Genomic DNA, 25,246 nt, shown 5'->3' with positions numbered 1-25,246 from the left:
TGTGTGTGTGTGTGTGTGTGTGTGTGTGGTGTGGTGTGTGTGTGTGTGTGGTGTGTGGTGTGTGTGTGTGTGTGTGTGTGTGTGTGTGTGTGTGTGTGTGTGTGCGTGCGTGCATGTGTGTGTGTGTGTGTGTGTGTGTGAGGGTGGCAGAGCCACTTGGCTTACTGACAGACAGACAGACTGCTCCTTCCTGTTTAAAAGTCAAGCTGTCCACTGTCACACTAAATTAACCTCTAGATCAATATTCTATACCTTTTTATACCAGGACCTCTTGCGTGCCAACTGTGGATTACATTGGGCCTCATTGTCCTGTTGGAAGGTGAAACTCCATCCCAGACTCAAATCTCTGGAAGATTGAACCAAGTTTCCCTCAAGACTTTCCCTGTATTTAGTGCCATCCATCATTCCTTAAATTGTGACCAGTTTCCCAGTCCCTGCCGATGAAAAACATCCCCACAGCATGATGCTGCCACCACCATGCTTCACTGTGGGGATGGTATTTTTTGGGTGATGAGAGGTGTTGGGTTTGCGCCAGACATAGCGTTTTCCTTGATGGCCAAAAAGCTCAATTTTAGACTCATCTGACCAGAGTACCTTCTTCCATATGTTTGGGGAGTCTCCCACATGCCTTTTGGCGAACACAAAGCGTGTTTGCTTATTTTTTTCTTTAAGCAATGGCTTTTTTCTGGCCACTCTTCCCTAAAGCCCAGCTCTGTGGAGCTTTACAGCTCCTTCAGGGTTATCTTTGGTCTCTTTGTTGCCTCTCTGATTGATGCCCTCCTTGCCTGGTCTGTGAGTTTTGGTGGGCGGCCCTCTCTTGGCAGGTTTGTTGTGGTGCCATATTCTTTCCTTTTTTTAATAATAGATTTATTGGTGCTCCGTTGGATGTTCAAAGTTACGGATATTTTTTAGAACCCAACCCTGATCTGTACTTCTCTACAACGTTGTCCCTGACCTGTTTTGARARCTCCTTGATCTTCATGKTGCTGTTTGCTTGGTGGTGCCCCCTGCTTAGTGGTGTTGCAGACTCTGGGGCCTTTCAGAACAGGTGTATATATACTGAGATCATGTGACAGATCATGTGACACTTAGATTACACACAGGTGGACTTTATTTAACTAAYTGTGTGACTTCTGAAGGTAATTGGTTGCACCAGATCTTATTTARGKGCTTCATTACAGAGGGGGTGAATACATATGCACGCACCACTTTTCAGTTTTTTATTCTTTAGCATTTTTTTGTAAGTATTTTTTTTCACTTAATTTCACCAATTTGGACAATTTTGTGTATGTCAATTACATGAAATCCAAATMAATTCAAATTACAGGTTGTAATGCAACAAATTAGGAAAGATTGGCAAGGGGGATGAATACTTTTGCAAGGCACTGTATTTATGTAAAACAAGAACAGGATGAAAATAGGTCCTCCACAGCAGCCAATGGTTGTGTTTGAGTATTGTCATAATGAGCATTGTCATAATGAGTATTGTCATAATGAGTAWTTTTTTTATCTACTGCCATGCTGAGGTAAAGAAAATATGAGCGTCCATCATCATCATCATCCTCCTCAGAGCGGATATGTAACACTCACTGTCATGGAAAATAATTTCTTATTTTTAGGATATATCCGCTTTTCATGGAAATAGGTACAAAAAACTATAGACTAAATGGCCTATACTTGTAAACTTTGTTTGATAGTTATGTATGTAAACCTTGAGAGGAGGACTATTATCAAGTATATTTCTGAGACAGTATAAGCATTTATTTTCCATGGCCTTGATAGAGAGAGCAAGGTTGAATCGTGTTTGTCCATGCAGACAGCAGTACTGTAATAGCAACCAACAATTATCACATCACATATGAAATACACTACAGTTGTTGGTCTGCAGTTAGAGGATATTATCTAATATACTTGGAGTAGGCTAGCTAGTAGCTGAAACACATATGCACCATACTGTAGTAATGGCCTTAGCAACCACTCCTGAAACTAGGGAGGAAATAGCAGTGTTCCATTTTAACTGCTGCCACTTCCAGTAACGGTGCCAGTAATACTGTATTAATACGCCAGTAACGGTGAGTAATACTGTATTAATACGCCAGTAAGGTGCCAGTAATAATGTATTAATACGCCAGTAACGGTGCCAGTAATACTGTATTAATACGCAGTAACGGTGCAGTAATAATGTATTAATACGCCAGTAACGGTGCCAGTAATAATGTATTAATACGCCAGTAACGGTGCAGTAATAATGTATTAATACGCCAGTAACGGTGCCAAGTAATAATGTATTAATACGCCAGTAAGGTGCAGTAATACTGTTTAATACGCAGTAAGGTGCCAGTAATAATGTATTAATACGCCAGTAACGGTGCCAGTAATAATGTATTAATACGCCAGTAACGGTGCCAGTAATAATGTATTAATACGCCAGTAACGGTGCCAGTAATAATGTATTAATACGCCAGTAACGGTGCCAGTAATAATGTATTAATACGCCAGTAAGGTGCCAGTAATAATGTATTAATACGCCAGTAACGGTGCCAGTAATAATGTATTAATACGCCAGTAACGGTGCCAGTAATAATGTATTAATACGCAGTAACCGGTGCCAGTAATAATGTATTAATATGCCAGTAACGGTGCCAGTATTAATGTAGTAATAACGCCAGTAACGGTGCAGTATAATGTATTAATACGCCAGTAACGGTGCCAGTAATAATGTATTAATACGCAGTAACGGTGCCAGTATAATGTATTAATACGCCAGTAACGGTGCCAGTAATAATGTATTAATACGGCAGTAACAAGGTGCCAGTAATAATGTATTAATACGCCAGTAACGGTGCCAGTAATAATGTATTAATACGCCAGTAAGGTGCCAGTAATAATTATTAATACGCCAGTAACGGTGCCAGTAATAATGTATATACGCATAACGTAGCCATATAATGATAAGCAGAGGTGCAGTATAATGTTAATAGCCAGTAACGGTGCCAGTAATAATGTATTTAATACGCCAGTAAGGTGCCAGTAATAATGTATTAATTAGCAGTAAGGTGCCAGTAATAATGTATTAACGCCAGTAAGGTGCCAGTAATAATCTATTAATACGCCAGTAACGGTGCCAGTAATAATGTATTCATACGCCAGTAAGCAGTAATGGTCCATAATAATGTATTAATATGCCAGTAACGGTGCCAGTACTAATGTATTATACGCAGTAACGGTGCCAGTAATAATGTATTTAATACGGCAGTAATGTGCCAGTAATAATGTATTAATACGCCCAGTAACGGTGCCAGTAATAATGTATTAATACGCCAGTAACGGTGCCCGTAATAATGTATTAATACGCCAGTAAGGTGCCACAATAATGTATTAATACGCCAGTAACGTGCCAGTAATATGTATTAATACGCCAGTAACGGTGCCAGTAATAATGTATTAATACGCCAGTAACGGTGCCAGTAATAATGTATTAATACGGCAGTAACGGTGCCAGTAATAATGTATTAATACGCCAGTAACGTGCCAGTATAATGTATTAATACGCCAGTAACGGTGCCAGTAATAATGTATATACAGTAACAGTAGTGCCAGTAATAATCTATTAATACGCCAGTAACGGTGCCAGTAATAATGTATTAATACGCCAGTTAACGGTGCCAGTAATAATGTATTAATACGCCAGTAACGGTGCCAGTAATAATGTATTAATACGCCATAACGGTCCAGTAATATGTATAATACGCCAGTAACGTGGCCAGTAAAAATCTATTAATACGCCAGTAAGGTGCCAGTAATAATGTATTAATACGCCAGTAACGGTGCCAGTAATAATGTATTAATACGCCAGTATAACGGTCCAGTAATAATGTATTAATACGCCAGTAACGGTGCCAGTAATAATGTGATAATACTCCAGTAAGGTGCCAGTAATAATGTATTAATACGCCAGTAACGGTTGCAGTAATAATCTATTAATACGCCAGTAACGGTGCCAGTAATAATGTTTCATACGCCAGTAAGCAGTAAGGTACGTAATAATGTATTATAGCCAGTAAGGTCCAGTAATAATGTATTATAGCCAGTAAGGTGCCAGTAAATGTATTAATCCCAGTAAGTGCCAGTTAAAATGTATTAATACGCCAGTAAGGTGCCAGTAATAATGTATTCAATACGCCAGTAAGGTGCCAGTAATTAATGCTATTAATACCCAGTAAGTGCCAGTAATAAATGTATTCATACGCCAGTAAGCAATATGGTACCAGTAATAATGTATTAATATGCCAGTAACGTGCCAGTATAATGTATTAATACGCGCAGTAACGGTGCCAGTAATAATGTATTAATACGGCAGTAATGTGCCAGTAATAATGTATTAATACGCCAGTAACGGTGCCAGTAATAATGTATTAATACGCCAGTAACGGTGCCGTAATAATGTATAATTACGCCAGTAACGGTGCCACCATATGTATTAATACGCAGTAACGGTGCCAGAAAGTATTAATACGCCAGTAACGGTGCCAGTAATAATGTATTAATACGCCAGTAACGGTTGCCAGTAAATAATGTATTAATACGCAGTAACTGGTGCCAGTAATAATGTATTAATACGCCAGTAACGGTGCCAGTAATAATGTATTATACGCCAGTAACCGGTGCCAGTAAATAATTATTTATATGCCAACATAACAGTGCCAGTAATAATGTATTAATACGCCAGTAACGGTGCCAGTAATAATGTATTAATACGCCAGTTAAGCTGTGGCAGTAATAATCTATTAATACGCCAGTAACGGGCCAGTAAAATGCTATGTAAACGCAGTAACGGTGCCAGTAATAATGTATTAATACGCCAGTAACTGGTGCCAGTAATAATTATTATACGCCAGTAACTGCCAGTAATAATGCTATCATAGCCATAACAGTAATGGTACCAGTAATAAGTACTAGATGCCAGTAAGGTGCAGTAATATGTATTCATACACCAGTAAGGTTCCAGTAATAATGTATTCATACGCCAGTAAGCAGTAACGGTTGCCAGTAAGAATGTATTCATAACACAATAAGGTGCCAGTAATAATGTTACATACCAGTAAGCAGTAACGGTGCCAGTAATAATGTTTTCATACACCAGTAAGGTTCCAGTAATAATGTATTCATACACCGTAGTTCCAGTAATAATGTATTCATACACCATAATGTGCCAGTAATAATGTTTCATACGCCAGTAAGCAGTAATGGTGCCAGCAATAATCTATTCATACCCAGTAAGCAGTAATGGTGCCAGTAATAATGTATGGTATGCCAGCAGCAGTAACGGTGCCAGTAATAATGTAGTCATACACCAGTAAGCCTGCTCACCCGACTAAGAGGAGCATGTGAGGCAATCACAACAACTCATTATATGGCTGAACACAGCCTTGAACAAGGCTGAACATGGCTGAACAAGGGTGAACAAGGGAAAGCAAAGGGGAGAAAAAGGTCACATTTTTATTAGATCACTTGTGTGATTTTCTGTCATTTTTTTGATTCAATTTAGATTAATTTCCTTTTACGTTGAAGTGAGTAATGGCATGGCCCACTTACTGAGCATGCTGTGCTCTCCATAGACCCCCTGCTATGGTGAAGAGATTCACAACACACACACACACACACACACACACACACACACACACACACACACACACACACACACACACACACTACACACACACACACACACACACACACACACAACACACACACACACACACAACACACACATAGAGAAAGAATATACGGTAACACAAGTACACACACACACACACACACACTTTCTCTCTAAATACAAAGGAAGAAAGCAGTTTAGCAGCAGACATTTGAATAACCACTACATACTACAGCTGATAACCACTACAGTACTACAGTACTACAGCTGTATAACCACTACAGTACTACAGTGTTTAACCGCTACAGTACTACAGCTGTATAAACCACTACAGTACTACAGCTGATAACCAGTACAGTACTACAGCTGTATAACCACTACAGTACTACAGCTGTATAACCGCTACAGTACTACAGCTGTATAACCACTACAGTACTACAGCTGTATAACCACTACAGTACTACAGCTGTATAACCACTACAGTACTACAGCTGTATAACCACTACAGTACTACAGCTGTATAACCACTACAGTACTACAGCTGTATAACCACTACAGTACTACAGCTGTATAACCACTACATACTACAGCGACCATGGTCGTTAACATGGACCAAAAAGGATCTCTACTCAAATATGGTGGTACATTAGGTTGACAATGACAGATGTTGCACTATTCTAAAAGATATTAACACAACACAAAGAAGGTGCAGAATCCATACACATAAACCGAGGGGGCTGTAATTTGTCCCCTATTCCCTATATACAGTAGTCATGCACTACTTTTGACCAGGGCCCTGGTCAAAAGTAGTGCACTATTTAGGGATTAGGGTGCACAACCTCAACTCATCCCAACACAACAAACCCTCCTTCTCAATCCTCCAGACAACTGTCAAAACACAAACGTCCACTCCAACATCCACACCATAGATCCCTTTCCTGCAATCAAAATACTAGCGTTATTCATATTTTTCATAATTTCATAATTAATAAACCAAATATGCCGAAAATCCGGTGTCCAACGGTTTTGTTTTATTTCAGTCTCCGTGATGTTTTAAAGTGTGATATTGGGATGCAAACTTGAATACACTTCATCTGACATGGAACAAGTGTCTTCTTTTTTTAAAGCCATAACCCTGTGTGTGAGGTGTATACTTTTGTTTCAAAGTAGATTTGTTTAAGGCTACCAACAAACACTCTGTGTGACCCTGATTTAGCCCACTGCAGTAAAAAGGTTAAGAGAGACTGATTGGACCGACCGTTGAGCACGTCTAGCATCTCATGGGTCAACATCCACACAATCCATCCCACACATCCATCCATACACATCCATACATACACATCCATCCATACACATCCATACATACACATCCATCCAACAATCCAACATACACATCCATTCATCCACATCCATCCAACATCCATACAACCATCCATACATACACACATCCATACACATCCATCCATACACATCCATACAACAATCCATCCATACACATCCATTCATACACATCCATCCACACACTCCATCACACACATCCATCCACATCCATAACCACATCCATACATAACATCCATCATACAATCCATACATACATCCATCCATACACATCACATCACATCCATACACACACATCCATCACACACATCCATACTACACATCCATCCATCATTTCATGAAAGACGCGATCAGACTTTCAGCGAGTGTGACAAATCTTCCATTCTTTCCCCAAGCTGCCATGTACTTCAGGACTTTTGGGCCAGATTTTTGGGCCAAAATACTCCTAATAGCAGGTTCTGTATTGAGGCACTTTTAGGAAAGTGACACCCTATATCAGTGTATCCTAAAGTTGTACATGGTTCAAAATAGTTGGGCAGTCCATAACAAATCAGGGCCACCCATAAGAATTATCATGTCATTATGGACCCTCATAAAAATTCCATGATTTCAGATTTGGCACCCGCAAGAGATGTACAAGAGATGTATACCCGCAAGAGATGTTATACCCGCGCAAGAGATGTATACCCGCAAGAGATGTATACCCGCAAGAGATGTATACCCGCAAGAGATATGTATACCCGCAAGAGATGTATACCGCAAGAGATGTATACCCGCCAGAGATGTGTCAATGTATAATTCAAATTCTGGTTGGTGACTGACCTGGGCTGGCGCTGGGGGACCTGTCTGGGTGTCTCCTCCCCAGGCGCCCAGGGAGGGTGAGCGTGAACGGGGAGGGCGGGGAGCCCCCTCCCATGGTTCTGACTGTTCCATTGGGGCTGGGCATCTGCTGCTGCTGGGCCGACGGGGTGACAAGCTACGAAGGGGAGAGTGCTCGGCGAGGGCAGGGTGGACCGGTTGTTCACGTTCAGGTTGTTGTCGCTGTTGGAACGTAGGAGCATAGACCGTGGAGCAGCTAGTGTACTCCGTGGGGCCTGCTGGCGCCGGGGTTGGGCCGGCGCCTCCTTGAAAGGCACTGAAGGAGGGATGGAGGGAGAGAGGGGGGATTAGAACAAGTTTCAACACAGAGAAATATTACATAATTTGTCATTTCATCATTTCATTATTGTTCCTCCAAAATAAGCTGGTTGAATAATAGAATAAGTGGTATTTCTCTCTCTCTCGCTCTCTCTCTCGCACATGACCCCCCCACCCCCCCCCCCCACACACACACACACACTGCTTATTTGGGTTCAATAGAGAACCAAAGGTAGTCTCTAACCTTGAGGTATTAATAAGCATAATTGAGCCTTAGTGGAGATGCAATGAGAGCTCCTAACTAGCTGGTCTCACAGGCTCAGAGCAGGCTGCCTGGCTGCCTGGCTGCCTGGCTGCCTGGCTGCCTGGCTGCCTGGCTGCCTGGCGGAGGAGGAGAGAACTTCTATTCAACTCAAGCTATAATAAGAGCCTTGGTGGAATTCCCCTGCGTTTGATGCAGTGCTCGGCTCACACAGCTGAAGCATGATTAATGATGATGTTTATTTCTCCGCTGCCTACTAAATACCAGGGAGGAATAAGAGGCTTGTATACAGCAATATAGGGTTTAACCCAGAGATGATTGGCCACTGTGTGAGAGAGATGACACTGCTTTGGAAAAGAAAGCAACCGTACTGTCATAGGAGAAGGTTCTATAAAAAGGCCTCTGAAGAATACCTCTTCCAAAAGGCCTGAGTATGTGTGTCAGACTCTCAAATACACAATTTAAAGCGATAACCCCTCAAAACTGTGACTGTACCTATGGAATGCATCATACTATAGAGTAGGTCCATGCTGCATTGAGAGGAACGGTCACATGTCCAACCCCCAATGRCAGGTCCCACCCCCTCTCCACCTGACTCTCCCACTAATGCTGATATCTGGATGGCCTATCATCAACAGCATAGGCATAGCTAATTAAAGATTGGTGATATGTATGGATCTACATCAGGGGTTTTCAACCTTTTCTTGCCCAAGGACCCCCTTTTTGGCAAACCAGCGACCCAGGGACCCCCATCAAATGTTAGCAAAGAAACGTGTCTTATCATCAGGTGAATGATAATGGCAAGGAGAAGTAATCAACATTTTAAAATGAATAGATTTAGTAAATAGTATTTCGTTATTTTGACAGCCAATTAGCTAGAAAAGTAACTACAAACACATTTTTGCTAAGAGCAGCTGTTTAGCTGGTTAAACAAAGGTTAGCCATCTGTTGGCAAAAAATKATGTCCAAGTCAAGAAAGCTTACCAGTAGCCAGCAGCAGGACTTGCCGCACTGGTGACTATTAACTGGTAGCCTGATTGGTAGCCTAATGACTGGTAGCCCTATTGACTGGTAGCCTATTTGACTGGAGCCTTTGACTGTAGCCTATTGACTGGTAGCCTTTTGACTGGTAAGCCTTTGACTGGTAGCCTTTTGACTGGTAGACTATTGACTGGTAGCCTTTGACTGATAGCCTATTGACTGTGCTACGCTATTGACTGGTAGCCTATTGACTTGGTAGCCTTTGACGTGGTAGCCTTTTGACTGGTAGCCTATTGACTGGTAGCCTTTGACTGTAGCCTTTTTGACTGGTAGCCTATTGACTGGTAGCCTCATTGACTGGTAGACTATTGACTGTGCCTATTGACTGGTAGCCTATTGACTGGTAGCCTTTGACTGGTAACAAGACTGGAGACTATTGACTGGTAGACTATTGACTGGTAGACTATTGACGGTAGCCTTTGACTGGTAGCCTTTTGACTGGTAGCCTTTGACTGGTAGCCTGTTGACAAGTAGCCTGACGGTATAGCCTATGGACTGGTAGCCTATTGACTGGTAGCCTTTGATCTGTTAGACATTGACTGGTAGCCTTTGACTGGTAGAAATTTTGACTGGTAGCCTTTTGACTGGTAGACTATTGACTGGTAGCCTTTGACTGTTAGACCATTGACTGGTAGCCTTTGACTGGTGAACTATTGACTGGTAGCCTTTGACTGGTAGCCTTGACTGTTAGACCATTGACTGGTAGCCTTTTGACTGGTAGTCTTTTGACTGGTAGACTATTGACTGGTAGCCTTTGACTGTTAGACCATATGGTAGCCTTTGGACGTGACTATTGACTGTAGCCTGTTGACTGGTAGCTTTGACTGTAAGCCTTTTGACTGGTAGACTATTGACTGGTAGCCTTTTGACTGGTTACTATTGACTGTAGCCTTTGACTGTAGCTGCTGACTGACTTACACTCATATGTTATCTGGTGTACAGTACAGTACAGTACAGTACAGTACAGTACAGTACAGTATAGTACAGTACAGTACAGCACAGTACAGTAGGCTGTACTCTCATATGTTCTCTGTGTACAGTACAGTACATAGTCAGTACAAAGCACAGTACAGTGGCTATACTCTCATATGTTTCTGGTTATACAGTAAAGTCAGTAACAGTAGGCTATACTCTCATATTGTTCTCTGGTTATACAGTACAGTACAGTAGGCTCTACTCCATATGTTATCTGGTTATACAGTGTACAGTACAGTACAGTACAGTACAGTACAGTAGGCTATACTCTCATATTGTTATCTGGTTATACAGTACAGTACAGTACAGTAGGCTATACTCTCATATGTTCTCTGGTTACAGTACAGTACAGTACAGTACAGTACAGTAGGCTATACTCTCATATGTTCTCTGGTTATACAGCATACAGTACAGTACAGTACAGTAGGCTATATCTCTCATGTTATCTGGTTTATACAGTACAGTACAGTACAGTAGGCTATACTCTCATTTGTTCCTGGTTATACATGACAGCACAGTACAGTACACTACAGTAGGCTATACTCTCATATGTTCTCTGGTTATACAGTACAGTACAGTACAGTACAATAGGCTTATACTCTCATTATGTTCTCTGGTATACAGTACAGTACAGTACAGTACAGTACAGTACAGTACAGTACAGTACAGTACAGTACAGTAGGCTATACTCTCATATTCTCTGGTTAAACTGTACAGCGCAGTACAGTACAGTACAGTACAGTGCAGTGCAGTATAGCACAGCACAGTACAGTACAGTAGGCTCTACTCTCATATGTTCTCTGGTATACAGTACACTACACTACAGTACAGTACAGTACAGTAGGCTCTACTCCTCATATATTCTCTGGTACACAGTACAGCTCTAACTCCAAAACGTTTTGGGACACTGTAAACCATGGAGAACAAGAGCACCTCCTCCCAGCTGCCCACTGCACTGAGGCTAGGTAACACGGTCACCACTGATACATCCATGATAATCAAAAATTTCAATAAGCATTTCTCAACGGCTGGCCATGCCTTCCTCCTGGCTACTCCAACCCCGGCCAACAGCTCCGCCTCCACCGCAGCTACTCCCCAGCCCCCCAGCTTCTCCTTCACCAAATCCAGACAGCAGATGTTCTGAAAGAGCTGCAAAACCTGGACCCGTACAAATCAGCTGAGCTAGACAATCTGTACCCTCTCTCTTTCTAAAACTATCCGCCGCCATTGTTGCAACCCCTATTACCAGCCTGTTCAACCTCTCTTTCGTATCGTCCGAGATCCCTAAAGATTGGAAAGCTGCCGCGGTCATCCCCTCTTCAAAGGGGATGACACCTAGACCAAACTGTTACAGACCTATATCCATCCTGCCCTGCCTATCTAAAGTCTTCGAAAGCCAAATTAATAACAGATCACTGAACGACATTTCGAATCCCACCGTACCTTCTCCGCTGTGCCAATCCGGCTTCCGAGCTGGTTACGGGTGCACCTCAGCCACGCTCAAGGTATAAACGATATCATAACGCCATCGATAAAAGACAGTACTGTGCAGCCGTCTTCATCGACCTGGCCAAGGCTTTCGACTCTGTCAATCACCGTATTCTTATCGCAGTCCAATAGCCTTGGTTTTTCTAATGACTGCCTCGCCTGGTTCACCAACTACTTTGCGCAGAGTTCAGTGTGTCAAATCGGAGGCATGTTGTCTGGACCTTTGCAGTCTCTATGAGGGTACCACAGGGTTCAATTCTCGGGCCAACTCTTTTCTCTGTATATATCAATGATGTCGCTCTTGCTGCGGGCGATTCCCTGATCCACCTCTACGCAGACGACACCATTCGGTATACTTCTGGCCCTTCCTTGGACACTGTGCTAACTAACCTCCAAACGAGCTTCAATGCCATACAACACTCCTTCCGTGGCCTCCAACTGCTCTTAAACGCTAGTAAAACCAAATGCATGCTTTTCAACTGTCCGCTGCCCGCACCCGCCGCCCGACGACTAGCATCACCACCCTGGCGGTTCCGACCTAGAATATGTGGACAATCTACTACTACGTGTCTGGCTAGACTGTAAATCTCCTTCCAGACTCAAAAAAACATCTCCAATCCAAAATCAATCTAGAATCGCTTTCTATTTCGCAACAAAGCCCTCACTCACGCCACTAAACTTACCCAGTAACTGACTATCCTACTCGATCCTCGACTTCGGGGATCATCTACAAAATAGCTTCCAACCTCTACTCAGCAAACTGGATGCAGTCTATCACAGTGCCATCCCGTTGGTTACCATCACCTTATACCACCCACCACTGCGACCTGTATGCTCCAGTGGCTGGCCCTCGCTACATATTCGTCGCCAGACCCACTGTTCCAGCATCTATAAGTCTATGCTAGTAAAGCTCCGCCTTATCTCAGTTCACTGGTCACGATAACAACACCCACCCGTAGCACACGTTCCAGCAGGTATATCTCACTGATCATCCCCAAAGCCAACACCCTATTGGCCGCCTTTCCTTCCATTTCTCTGCTGCCAGTGACTGGAACGAAATGCAAAAATCGCTGAAGTGGAGACTTTTATTCCTCTACCACATTTAAACATCAACTATCTGAGCACCTAACCGATGGCTGCAGCTGTACATAGTCCACCTGTAAATAGCCCACTCCAATCTACCTACTCATCCCATAACTGTTTTTATTTTATTTACTTTTCTGCTCTTTTGCACACCGATATCTTCTTACTGCACATCATCATCTGACCATTTTATCACTCAGTGTTAATCTGCTAGATTGTATTATTCGCTCCTATGGCTCATTTATGCCTACTTCTTCTCAAGCTTTGTGCTCACAGCTGTGATAATAGACTTTTTCTTTTTCTAACTGTGTCATTGACTTGTTTATCGTGTTATTGGCTTGTTTATTGTTTACTCCATGTGTAACTCTGTGTTGTTGTATGTTGCACACTGCTTTGCTTTATCTTGGCCAGGTCGCAGTTGTAAATGAGAACTTGTTCTCAACTAGCCTACCTGGTTAAATAAAGGTAAATAAAAATAAATAAAAACAGTACAGTGACCAGTACACGTACAGTAGGCTCTACTCTCATATGTTCTCTGGTTATACAGTACAGTACCGTAAAGTTAGGCTCTACTCTCATATGTTCTCTGGTATACAGTACAGTACAGTAAACAGTAACGTAGCTTCTACTCTCTCATATGTTCTCTGGAATAATACAGTACAAGTACGACAGTACAGTACAGTACAGTACCAGTACAGTAGGCTCTAACTCTCATATGTTTCTCGGTATACAGGTACAGTACAGTAAGTAGGCTCTTCTCTCATATGTGCTCGGTATATCAGTACAGTACAGTACAGTACAGTAAGTGCAGTACAGTACATACAGTAAGTACAGTAAGTACAGTATACAGTACAGTAGGCTCTACTCTGATATTTTCTCTGGAAACACATATCTACAATGTGGGCCAAAAATAGTTAACATTCCCTTGAGACTTTTTCAAGTGGTTATGAAAGCAGACATCAATATATAAACAAAAGGAGTTATGAATGGTAACTAATATGTCATAAAATTAACTTTTTAGTTCATTAGCAGTTGTTATTAAACCAATAAAAACTCATAACCTGTAAGAAACAACAACACGTATGATCATGATTAACCTAAAGGCATAAACAATAGAACCCACTCTCTCAGTTCCTATATGCCACACAAAGTATCAGTAACCACTCAATACACGGGAAGCCTTCAAAACCCATAAAAAAACCTCTAGCTCAGTATCACTGCTTACCTCTTTCTTTCAAGGCATTCAGAAAAGACTTCATTTTCCCCTTTCCTTTTGCTTAATTGTTCATGGGAAATGTGGAGAATAAATAAATAGAAAAATAGCGAATATGAAATGTATCCGAGTTTTGTAGTGGAAAAAGCAGCAGCAAGTCGTTCCAGTGGTAAACGCGTGACAATGGGAGGGAAAGAGATTGGCTGGGAAGGCAGGCAGGCAGAAGAGACGGGAGGGAAGGAAGGAAGAGGGGAGACAGGCAGGGAGGGAAGGAGGGAGACAGGAAGGCAGGGAGACAGGCAGGCAGGCAGGCAGGGAGGGAGGAAGGAAGGAGGGAGACAGGCAGGGAGGGAAGGAGGGAGACAGGCAGGCAGGGAGACAGGCAGGCAGGCAGGCAGGCAGGGAGGGAGGGAGACACACAGACAGGCAGGCAGGCAGGCAGGCGGGCAGGCAGGCAGCCAGGCAGGCAGGCAGCCAGGCAGGGAAACAGATAGACAGACGAGGCAGGGAGACAGATAGAGAGACAGGCAGGGAGAGAGTGAGATAGACAGGCAACCAGGGAGACAGACAGGAGGCAGGTAGACAGGCTGGCAGGGAGACAGGCAGGCAGGCAGGAAGAACATTAAGCGAGAAAGGCAGGCAGAGAGACAGGCAGGGAGACAGGGGGACAGGCAGGCAGGGAAAAGGCAGGCAGGGAGACAGGTAGTTAGGGTGACAAAGCAGAAAGAGGAAGGCAGGTGTGAAATGCAGGGAAACAGGCAGGGAGGCAGGGAGGCAGGGGGAAGGCAGGCAGGGAGCAGGCAGGGAGAGGGAGACTGGCAGCCAGGGGAAAGGTGGGAAAAAAGGCAGACAGGGACGCAGAGAAAAGCCAGGCAGGCAGAGAGACAGGGAGACATGCAGGGAGACAGGGACAAAGACAGCCAGGCAGGGGGAAAGGCAGGGAGACACACTGCTTGTTACTGACTATGAGAATGGGATCACAAACGCACCAGTTCCACGCATCTCCATTTCCCTCTCGTCTTCACACTCAGTCTCCTCTCTCCTCTCTCTTCTCTTCTCTCTCCTCTCTCTCTCTCTCTCCTCTCTCTCTCTCTTCTCTTCTCCTCTTCTCACACTCTCAGTCTCTCCTCTCTCTCTCTCTCTCTCTCTCTCCTCTCTCTCTCTCCTCTCTTCTCTCTCTTCTCTCTCTCTCTCTCTCTCTCTCTATATATATATATATATATATACTATATTATATATGTATATGTCTCCCTCTCTCTCTCTCTCTCTCCTCCTCTCTCTCTCTCTATGTCCCTCTCTATATTATCTCTCTCACACACAAACACTCTAACAGACAGTCAGATGCCACTGAAGAAGAAAAACAATCTCCCTAGACATAGCGTTGCTTCACCCAGGTTCAACATTCCAGAGACAAGCAGCACATGATCTCAGCAAGAATGTGTCAATTATTATAATCATTATGGATGGGGATAATTCAACTAAACCACAGCCACTTTGATTACTATCATTAACACTGATTTTAATATAAACCAGATTGCTAAACACTGTATTATCTAAAACTACTTCAATAATAATCCAAATMAATGATGTTGCCATAGATGACAGGGCAGGACACATTCTCAATACGTGGCTGTCAAACACATGGTGGAGAGGTGTTGCTTGCAGTCGCATAACACCCAAATTAAACATGCATAAATCAATGTTCAGTGGAAACAGGTTTGGCGAGAGATTGGATTTTAACCCGTGCTTTCGCAGGAACAGCTGTATCGAAAACAAACCCTTTGTGTTGCTAGGCAACCTTAGCGAGGAAGTCTAAATTCGTTATTAGCAAGTTGCTTGTTGGTTGTGAAATTATGTGGGCGATTCCACGGCAGCATAGGCCGAAAATATTTCTGGTATCTCAGATTGTTCTGGCAATTCTCATAGTAACTTCATTGGGAGGAAAGATGTTTGACATGCCTTTTACATTTGTATCACAAACCATTTTCAAGAAAAGCATGATGAAAGTTTGAGATATTCATATTCATATTTATATTTATTTATTCATATTTAAATTCATATTCATATTARGTTGAATAAATTAATGTGCAAATGTGTATTTCAGAATCTAGATATACTCCATATTTGAGAAAATACTGTAAGGCATATAATGACACCATGATGTTGTCTGTATCATGTACGTTCACAGATCATAGGGTCTTACAGGAGACATGTTCAGGTCTAAGATGGGTCTAAAATGGCAACTTTCATGATGATTTAAAAAAAAAAAAAACATTGTAAAAATACAAGTGTGTCAAACATTCAGTTCAGTTTCTATGTGAGAATTACCAGAACAATGTGAGATACCAAAGATATTTTTCGGGCTATGCTGGCATGGCCCATTCGTAGTGTTTTTACCAAGCATTTGTAACCAAGCACTTACAGAACAACACATTCCAAATCCTATTGGAATGTGATTGAGAATTAAGACATGTTCTGATATTATGAAATGTTATTCCCTCTTGGGAATAACTTTAGGACTTTCATTGGGAAAACAACATATTGAATTCATATTGAATTGGCATTTGGAATTACTCTTTCCATCAACATTCCCTTAATTGCTCAGAATTAATCTAAAACCATTGGTGTGGTCGTTAGTAGTCTAAATATACAAGAACCAGTCCATTGAAAGCAACATGATAATGACCCTATACTAGATCCTGTGTAATGTACTGTCTATGATGAATTACAAAGCATCATGACTTCAAACCAGCCTAACATCTAACATCTAAATGACTGTAGGCTACAGGGGAACTGTGGATGGGGGAAATCTCTACGGACCACCTCTTCTCTTCTCTGGCACACAGATTGTTAGATAGCAACCTGACAAGCACCAACCTCTGCTTTCCTCTCCAAGGAACATTTTAAACCTGAACCTCCGTGTTATAACACCAGCCACTCAATCAATCAAACACAASGAAAAGAAAGAGCAGCTTGTGGTAGATCAATCTCAAAGAGGTAAAATAGTGACGAACCATCTTGTTTGAGCACCACAAACCCTGAGTGATGGATCCATAAAGATAGAATGATAGAACAACACTTATGTCACCACATTGATCAGTGATGCAGTAGATTATACAACGATGCAACAGTGATAATTGATCACATGACAAGGATACTGAAGTAACAGCACTGATGAGTCTACATTTTCAGTAACAATCATGAAYAAAACAACCACCAATGTATAGATACACGCCATATAAAGWGGCTACCTCCCTACCCATGGGTCTTCCATCGAGGAACCGACCAGATCTGAGATCCCGAAAGCCAATTATCACATGGATCTGGGAACCATGGCAACCACGACTGGATTTATATGGGACACGGATTTACATAGTTGACTGTAGAASAAGGCAGATGCTGTAGGTTTATGTGTCATGACTGCAGCCATGATGTTGAACTATATAATACAAATTCTGTTACACTCTTAGAAAAAAAGGGTTCCCAAAGGGTCCTTCGGCTGTTTCCATGGGAGAATCCTTTATGGTTCCAGGTAGAACCCTTTTTGGTTCCAGGTAGACCCGTTTCGGGTTCCATGTAGAAGCCTCTGTGGAAAGGGTTCTACATTGAACCCAAAAGGGTTCTACCTGGAACCAAAAAGGGTTCTTCAAAGGTTTCTCCTATGGGGACAGCCGAAGAAGCCTTTTAGGTTCTAGATAGTACCTTTTTTTCCTAAGCGTGTATAAACCAATGTAATGAGGTTAGCTGTCACAAAGACCTTCACTCTCAGACTGAAGCTAATCAGCCCGACTATGACTCAAGGGGCAAATGCAAAAAGACAATTAAATAATGAAATAATTGGTTTGCAGCACCCTTTATATTTACGGAAGAATGTGGTCACAAAACATGAAGGAAGAAGTGATAACAGAGGACGGAGAAAAGGGACTGTTGGGGGTTGTAAATGCATGACAAAGGAGTTATGTGTCAGTGTCTATTTGGAGAGGAYGAGACAGAAATCCCCTGACACTTGTACGGTAAGATTGCAAGAGTGTAAGACTGCTGGCACTAGCAMTAAGTTGACTGTATGCCAGAAGGAGAGTACATAATGTCACAGTCTTGGACCCTTGGCCTAAGGACACAGGAAAAAACYGATTCCATCAGATACAAAGTGGCATCTATAGAAAGATGACAGAGAAGATTGTAATCTGCATCCCATGCACCTTAGTGTATGTACTGTAATGTACAGTCGTGGCCAAAAGTTTTGAGAATGACACAAATATWAATTTTCACAAAGTCTGCTGCCTCAGTTTGTATGATGGCAATTTGCATATACTCCAGAATGTTATGAAYAGTGATCAGATGAATTGCAATTAATTGCAAAGTCCCTATTTGCCATGCAAATGAACTGAATCCCCCAAAAACATTCCACTGCATTTCAGCCCTGCACAAAAGGACCAGCTGACATCATGTCAGTGATTCTCTCATTAACACAAGTGTGAGTTTGAGAGGACAAGGCTGGAGATCACTCTGTCATGCTGATTGAGTTCGAATAACAGACTGGAAGCTTCAAAGAGGGTGGTGCTTGGAATCATTGTTCTTCCTCTGTCAACCATGGTTACCTGCAAGGAAACACATACCGTCATCATTGCTTTGCACAAAAAGGGCTTCACGGCAAGGATATTGCTGCCGAGTAAGATTGGACCTAAATCAACCATTTATCAGATCACAAGAACTTCAAGGAGAGCCGGTTCAATTGTTGTGAAGAAGGCTTCAGGGCGCCCAAGAAAGTCCAGCAAGCGCCAGGACCATCTCCTAAAGTTGATTCAACTGCCGGATCGGGGCACCACCAGTACAGAGCTTGCTCAGGAATGGCAGCAGGCAGGTGTGAGTGCATCTGCACCACAGTGGAGGCGAAGACTTTTGGAGGATGGCCGGTGGTGTCAAGAAGGGCAGCAAAGAAGCCACTTCTCTCCAGGAAAAACATCAGGACAGACTGATATTCTGCAAAAGGTACAGGATTGGACTGCTGAGGACTGGGGTAAAGTCATTGTCTCTGATGAATCCCCTTTCCGATTGTTTGGGGCTCCGGAAAAAAGCTGTGTCTGTAGAAGACAAGGTGAGCGCTACCATCAGTCCTGATGTCATGCCAACAGTAAAGCATCCTGAGACCATTCATGTGTGGTAGCTTCTCAGCCAAGGGAGTGGGCTCACTCACATTTTGCCTAAGACAAGCCATGAAGAAAGAATGGTACCAACACATCCTCTGAGAGCAACTTCTCCCAACCATCCAGGACAGTTTGCTGACGAAAAATGCCTTTTCCAGCATGATGAAGCACCTTGCCATAAGGCAAAAGTGATAACTAAGTGGCTCGGGGAACAAAACATCGATATTTTGGGTCCATGGCTTGGAAACTCCCCAGACCTTAATCCCATTGAGAACTTGTGGTCAATCCCCAAAGAGGCGGGTGGACAAACAAAAACCCACAAATTCTGACAAACTCCAAGCATTGATTATGCAAGAATGGGCTGCCATCAGTCAGGATGTGGCCCAGAAGTTAATTGACAGCATGCCAGGGCAGATTGCAGAGATCTTGAAAAAAAAGGGTCAACACTGCAAATATTGACTCTTTGCATCAACTTCATGTAATTGTCAATAAAAGCCTTTGACACTTATGAAATGCTTGTAATTATACTCCAGTTTCCATAGTAACATCTGACAAAAATATCTAAAGACACTGAAGCAGCAAACTTTGTGGAAATTAATATTTGTGTATTCTCAAAACTTTTGCCATGACTGTACTGTACTGTACTGTACTCTATGTACTGTACTGTACTGTACTGTACTGTACTGTACTGACTGTACTGTACTGTACTGTACTGTACTGTACTGTATACCAGAGAACATATGAGAGTAGAGCCTACTATACTCTACTGTATACCAGAGAACATAGGAGAGTGACAGAGAACAGTGCAGCAGACAGACAGTACATAACACAGCTGATCAATCCATGCCTATTGTAAATCATAGTGGTCACAACAAGTATGCTGCTATCTTACTGAATGCATTCTATATTGTATTGCCTGCTATCTTACTGAATGCATTCTATATGATAGGCTGCTATCTTAGTAATGCATTCTTATATGTATGCTGCCTATCTTACTGAAATTCATTCTATATGTATGCTGCTATCTTATGAATCATTCTATATGTATGCTGCTATCTTACTGAATTCATTCTATATGTATGCTGCATCTTACTGAATGCATTCTATATGTATGCTGCTATCTTCTGAATTCATTCTATATGTATGCTGCTATCTTAGTGAATTCATTCTATATGTTGCTGCTATCTTACTGAATGCATTCTATATGTATGCTGCTATCTTACTGAATTCATTCTTATATGTATGCTGCTATCTTACTGAATGCATTCATATGTATGCTGCTATCTTACTGAATTCATTCTATATGTATGCTGCTATCTTACTGAATGCATTCTATACTGTATGCTGCTATCTTACTGATTCATTCTATATGTATGCTGCTATCTTACTGAATTCATTCTATATGTATGCTGCTATCTTACTGAATGCATTTATATGTATGCTGCTATCTTAATGAATTTTTCTATATGATGCTGCTATCTTACTGAATTCATTCTATATGTATGCTGCTATCTTACTGAATGTCATTCTATATGTATGCTGCTATCTTACTGAATTCATTCTATATGTATGCTGCTATCTTAGTGAATTGCATTCTATATGTATCTGCTATCTTAGAGAATTCATTCTTATGTATGCTGCTATCTTAGTGAATGCATTCTATATGATGCTGCTATCTTATGAATGCATTCTATATGTATGCTGCTATTCTTACTGAATTCATTCATATGTATGCTGCTATCTTACTGAATTCATTCTATATGTATGCTGCATCTTTAGTGAATTCATTCCTATATGTATGCTGCTATCTTACTGAATCATCTATATGTATGCTGCTCTATTCTAGTGAATGCATTCTATATGTATGCTGCTATCTTAGTGAATGCATCTTCTATATGTATGCTGCTATCTTACTGAATTCATTCTATATGTATGCTGCTATCTTACTGAATTCATTCTATATGTATGCTGCTATCTTACTGAATTACATTCTATATGTATGCTGCTATCTTACTGAATGCATTCTATATGTATGCTGCTATCTTACTGAATTCATTCTATATGTATGCTGCTATCTTAGTGAATGCATTCTATATGTATGCTGCTATCTTAGTGAATGCATTCTATATGTATGCTGCTATCTTACTGAATTCATTCTATATGTATGCTGCTATCTTACTGAATTCATTCTATATGTATGCTGCTATCTTACTGAATTCATTCTATATGTATGCTGCTATCTTACTGAATCATTCTCTATGTATGCTGCTATCTTACTGAATTCATTCTATATGTATGCTGCTATCTTACTGAATTCATTCTATATGTATGCTGCTATCTTACTGAATTCATTCTATATGTATGCTGCTATCTTACTGAATGCATATACAGCACTATAGACAGTTTCTACTATATGTGTAGGGTGGAATTACCACTCATAAACAGTATGGAGTTGTGTGTGTGTGTGTGTGTGTGTGTTGGTGTGTTGTGTGTGTGTTGTGTGTTGTGTTGTTGTGTGTGTTGTGTGTGTGTGTGTGTGTGTTGTGTGTGTGTGTGGGTGTGTGTGTGTGGTGGTGTGTGTGTGTGTGTGCATGGCGTGTGTGTGTGTATGCATGGCGTGTGTGTTGTGTGTTGTGTGTGTGTGTGTGTTGTGTGTGTTGTGTGTGTGTGGTGTGTGTGTGTGTGTGTGTGTGTGTGTGTGGTGTGTGTGTGTGTGTGTGGTGTGTGGTGGTGTGTGTGTGTGGTGTGTGTGTGTGTGTGTGTGTGTGTGTGTGTGTGGTGTGGTGTGTGTGTTGTGTGTGTGTGTGGTGTGTGTGTGTGTGTGTGTGGTGTGTGTGTGTGTGTGTGTGTGTGAGTGCATGACGTGTGTGTGTGAGTGTGTGTTCTCATCCCAGTCCACTATGTAGGCCAGCTCCATTGTGAACTGTGGCTAAGTGTGGATTGGAGCAGAACTGACTGTCTTTAGATGAGAGAGGAAGCACAGAGCAGGTCCATCCACCGGGAAACACAATAGCCCATTCAGAGTGGAAGCTCTTTGGTCTACAACGTACATCATTCATAAAGCAAGTGAATTGCACATGCCTTAACTCACATTCAATACAACACATTGCCAGCAACCCTTTCCTAGACTGGTAACCTGCTATGCTTCAATGTTTACCAGTCTTACCATTTCCTATTATGCAATAGTTTTTTCTGGTAAATAAACACAGTTTATACTACACAGAAACAAAGAAATGTTGAGTTCAGTAACTTACCGATATCAGTCTCTTTATGGTTCTTGATTAATTCTGCCAATTCAAAGTTTCCTGCGATGATGGCCACCTGGAACAGAATGGTAGATTTATAGTGAGGTGGTGGATATGGTGGATATACATTTACATTTACATTTAAGTCATTTAGCAGATATGGTATTCATTATAGCAAATTCCTGACTACCAGCTCTGATGGCCACAACATGCAGTGGCTCAGTTAAATTTGTCAGAAAATAACTTAATTCCCATTGTAAAATGACTCACTTTCATGAAATGCAACTTGAAATCCTTATAGGTACTAATAATAACACAATAAACAGAAGCCTGGTAAAGGTTGTAGTGTAGTGGGTGGAGGGCAGCAGAGCCACAGCCACAGTGGATGAGTCAACACATATCCAGCCAGTAGACCCTGCCAACTGATGCCACCTTTAGCCACTTTTACATAAGACAGGTCAGTGCGGAGTCATATACTGTATATAGAGAGTTTGGCCAATGTGGTTTCTGTCTGAACGTTCCGATAGCGCCACTTCCTCCTCCATAGCCGTTGCTAAGTGATAATTGAAGCTTCCGTGTTGTGCTGTTTATTTCTGATCGGTTTCTTTTTTACTTATGAAGATGTCCAGTGAAAGAAGATATACAATTTGTTGACACCACAAAACTGTAAAGATTTGAATACACATTATTCCAAATTATAATTAATAAAAACTTCTGTAAAATTCCCTGCTCTGTTTTTCTTGTTTACAGCGGGTCATTTCAGAGGYAACTGTCGGAGGCACTGTTGTATTGTTACATCGCTCTGTTAACATGGTGTCCGTTTTYAAATCTGACCGAAACCCTCTCTATATACGGCTCTGTGTCAGTGGAATAGGAGACGCAATGTGAGGCTCAGGCTGCATCAAGAAAAGGTAGAGTCATAGAGACAGAACAAGTTTTATCTCTATTGGTACGGTATAGTCACTGAAAATTGTATGACTAGACTAACTCTCTCATGGAAATCCTGCATAAACTCAACCCTCCATCTCTATCCCAAATATGAAATTGGTTTCATGTGGAAAAACAAATACATTAGCTGAAAATATGGAGCAATTTTCAATTACACTTCTGAAATGAGTTAAATGAATTAACCTATTATTGTAATACAGTAATAAAGGTACAGAAGCTATTGGATTGGAGTAGTAGTGTTGCAGTATAATGCATGCTAGAGTGGAGAATGAGGCTGTGCAATGAAAACACGACTCCTACTTCCCATCATCGTCTCCTCCCAGAAACAACATTCTGCTACACTGAAAAGCTGAAACGCTCTGCTCTGCTGTCTGTTTACCTTGTAAAAAAACATATGGGGAGGTAGGCTAAGTTATGATGTTACAGTATAACCATAACCTCTCTTAACCCTGCACAGTTCAACACAGCACACACTCTGTTCCTCTGCTGTCTGTTCACCTAGTCCCAAACCATATGTAAGTAAGTTGTGATGGCTAGGCAGAGAGAGGGGGAGAGAGAAAGAGACGGACAGCGAACCTAGGGGACTGAGAAACAAAGAGCAGAGAGATAGTGAGAGAGAGAGAGAGAGAGAGAAAGAGGGAGAGAGAAAGAGGGAGAGAGAAAGAGGGAGAGAGCAAGAGAGAGAGATAAAGAGAGAGCGAGAAAGTCTTCTCATGATTTGTTGACTTCAAAAAAGCTTTTGACRGAATTTGGCTTGAGGGTTTGCTATACAAATTGATGGAAAGTGGTGTTGGGGGAAAAGCATACAACATTATACAATCCATGCTCACAAACAACAAGTGTGTGGTTAAAATTGGCAAAAAACACACTTWTGTTTTCCACAGGGCCGTGGGATGAGACAGGGATGCAGCTTAAGCCCCACACTCTTCAACATATACAGTATATCAACGGATTGGCGAGGGCACTAGAACAGTCTGCAGCACCCGGCTTCACCCTACTAGAATCCGAAGTCAAATATCTACTGTTTGCTGATGATCTGATGTTTCTGTCCCCCCAACCAAGGACGGCCTACAGCAGCACCTGGAGCTTCTGCACAGATTCCGTCAGACCTATGCCCTGACAGTAAATCTCAGTAAGACAAAATAATGGTGTCCCAAAAAAGGTCCAGTTGCCATTACCACACATACAAATTCCATCTAGACACCATTTAAAAATATATAGAGTGGGGAGAACAAGTATTTGATACACTGCCAATTTTGCAGGTTTTCCTACTTACAAAGCATGTAGAGGTCTGTKATTTTTATCATAGGTACACTTCAACTGTGAGAGACGGAATCTAAAACAAAAATCCAGAAAAGCACATTGTATGATTTTTAAGTAATACATTTGCATTTTATTGCATGACATAAGCTAAGGCTAGCTCTTTCAAGCAGAAATTTGCATCCTGTAGCACAAACTCAAAAACGTTCTGGGACACTGTAAAGTCCATGGAGAATAAGAGCACCTCCTCCCAGCTGCCCACTGCACTAAGGCTAGGAAACACTGTCACKACCAACGACCCTCTGGCCCTCTGTCTGCAGGTTTCTCTCTTCCCCACCTCCGCTTCTTTGTCACTGACTTCACACCTCTAGATGGCCGGGTAGGTGTGGAGCCGGAGACAGCAGGGGTCCGCTGGATTAACCAGCTTCAGAGGGAGATGGACACCTAGACATTGGC

At 41.9% G+C, this 25,246-nt stretch overlaps 1 pseudogene; it reads right to left on the bottom strand.

The window, feature by feature from the left end:
• The window catches only part of LOC111961051 (SH3 and multiple ankyrin repeat domains protein 2-like), a 158,160-nt pseudogene that overhangs the window by 90,058 nt on the left and 42,856 nt on the right, over positions 1-25,246 (bottom strand).

Source organism: Salvelinus sp. IW2-2015, linkage group LG4q.1:29 (genome assembly GCF_002910315.2).
Source record: "Salvelinus sp. IW2-2015 linkage group LG4q.1:29, ASM291031v2, whole genome shotgun sequence".
NCBI lineage: Eukaryota > Metazoa > Chordata > Actinopteri > Salmoniformes > Salmonidae > Salvelinus > Salvelinus sp. IW2-2015.
Note: the sequence above shows the minus strand (reverse complement) of the source record. Positions and strands in the feature narration are given on the sequence as shown.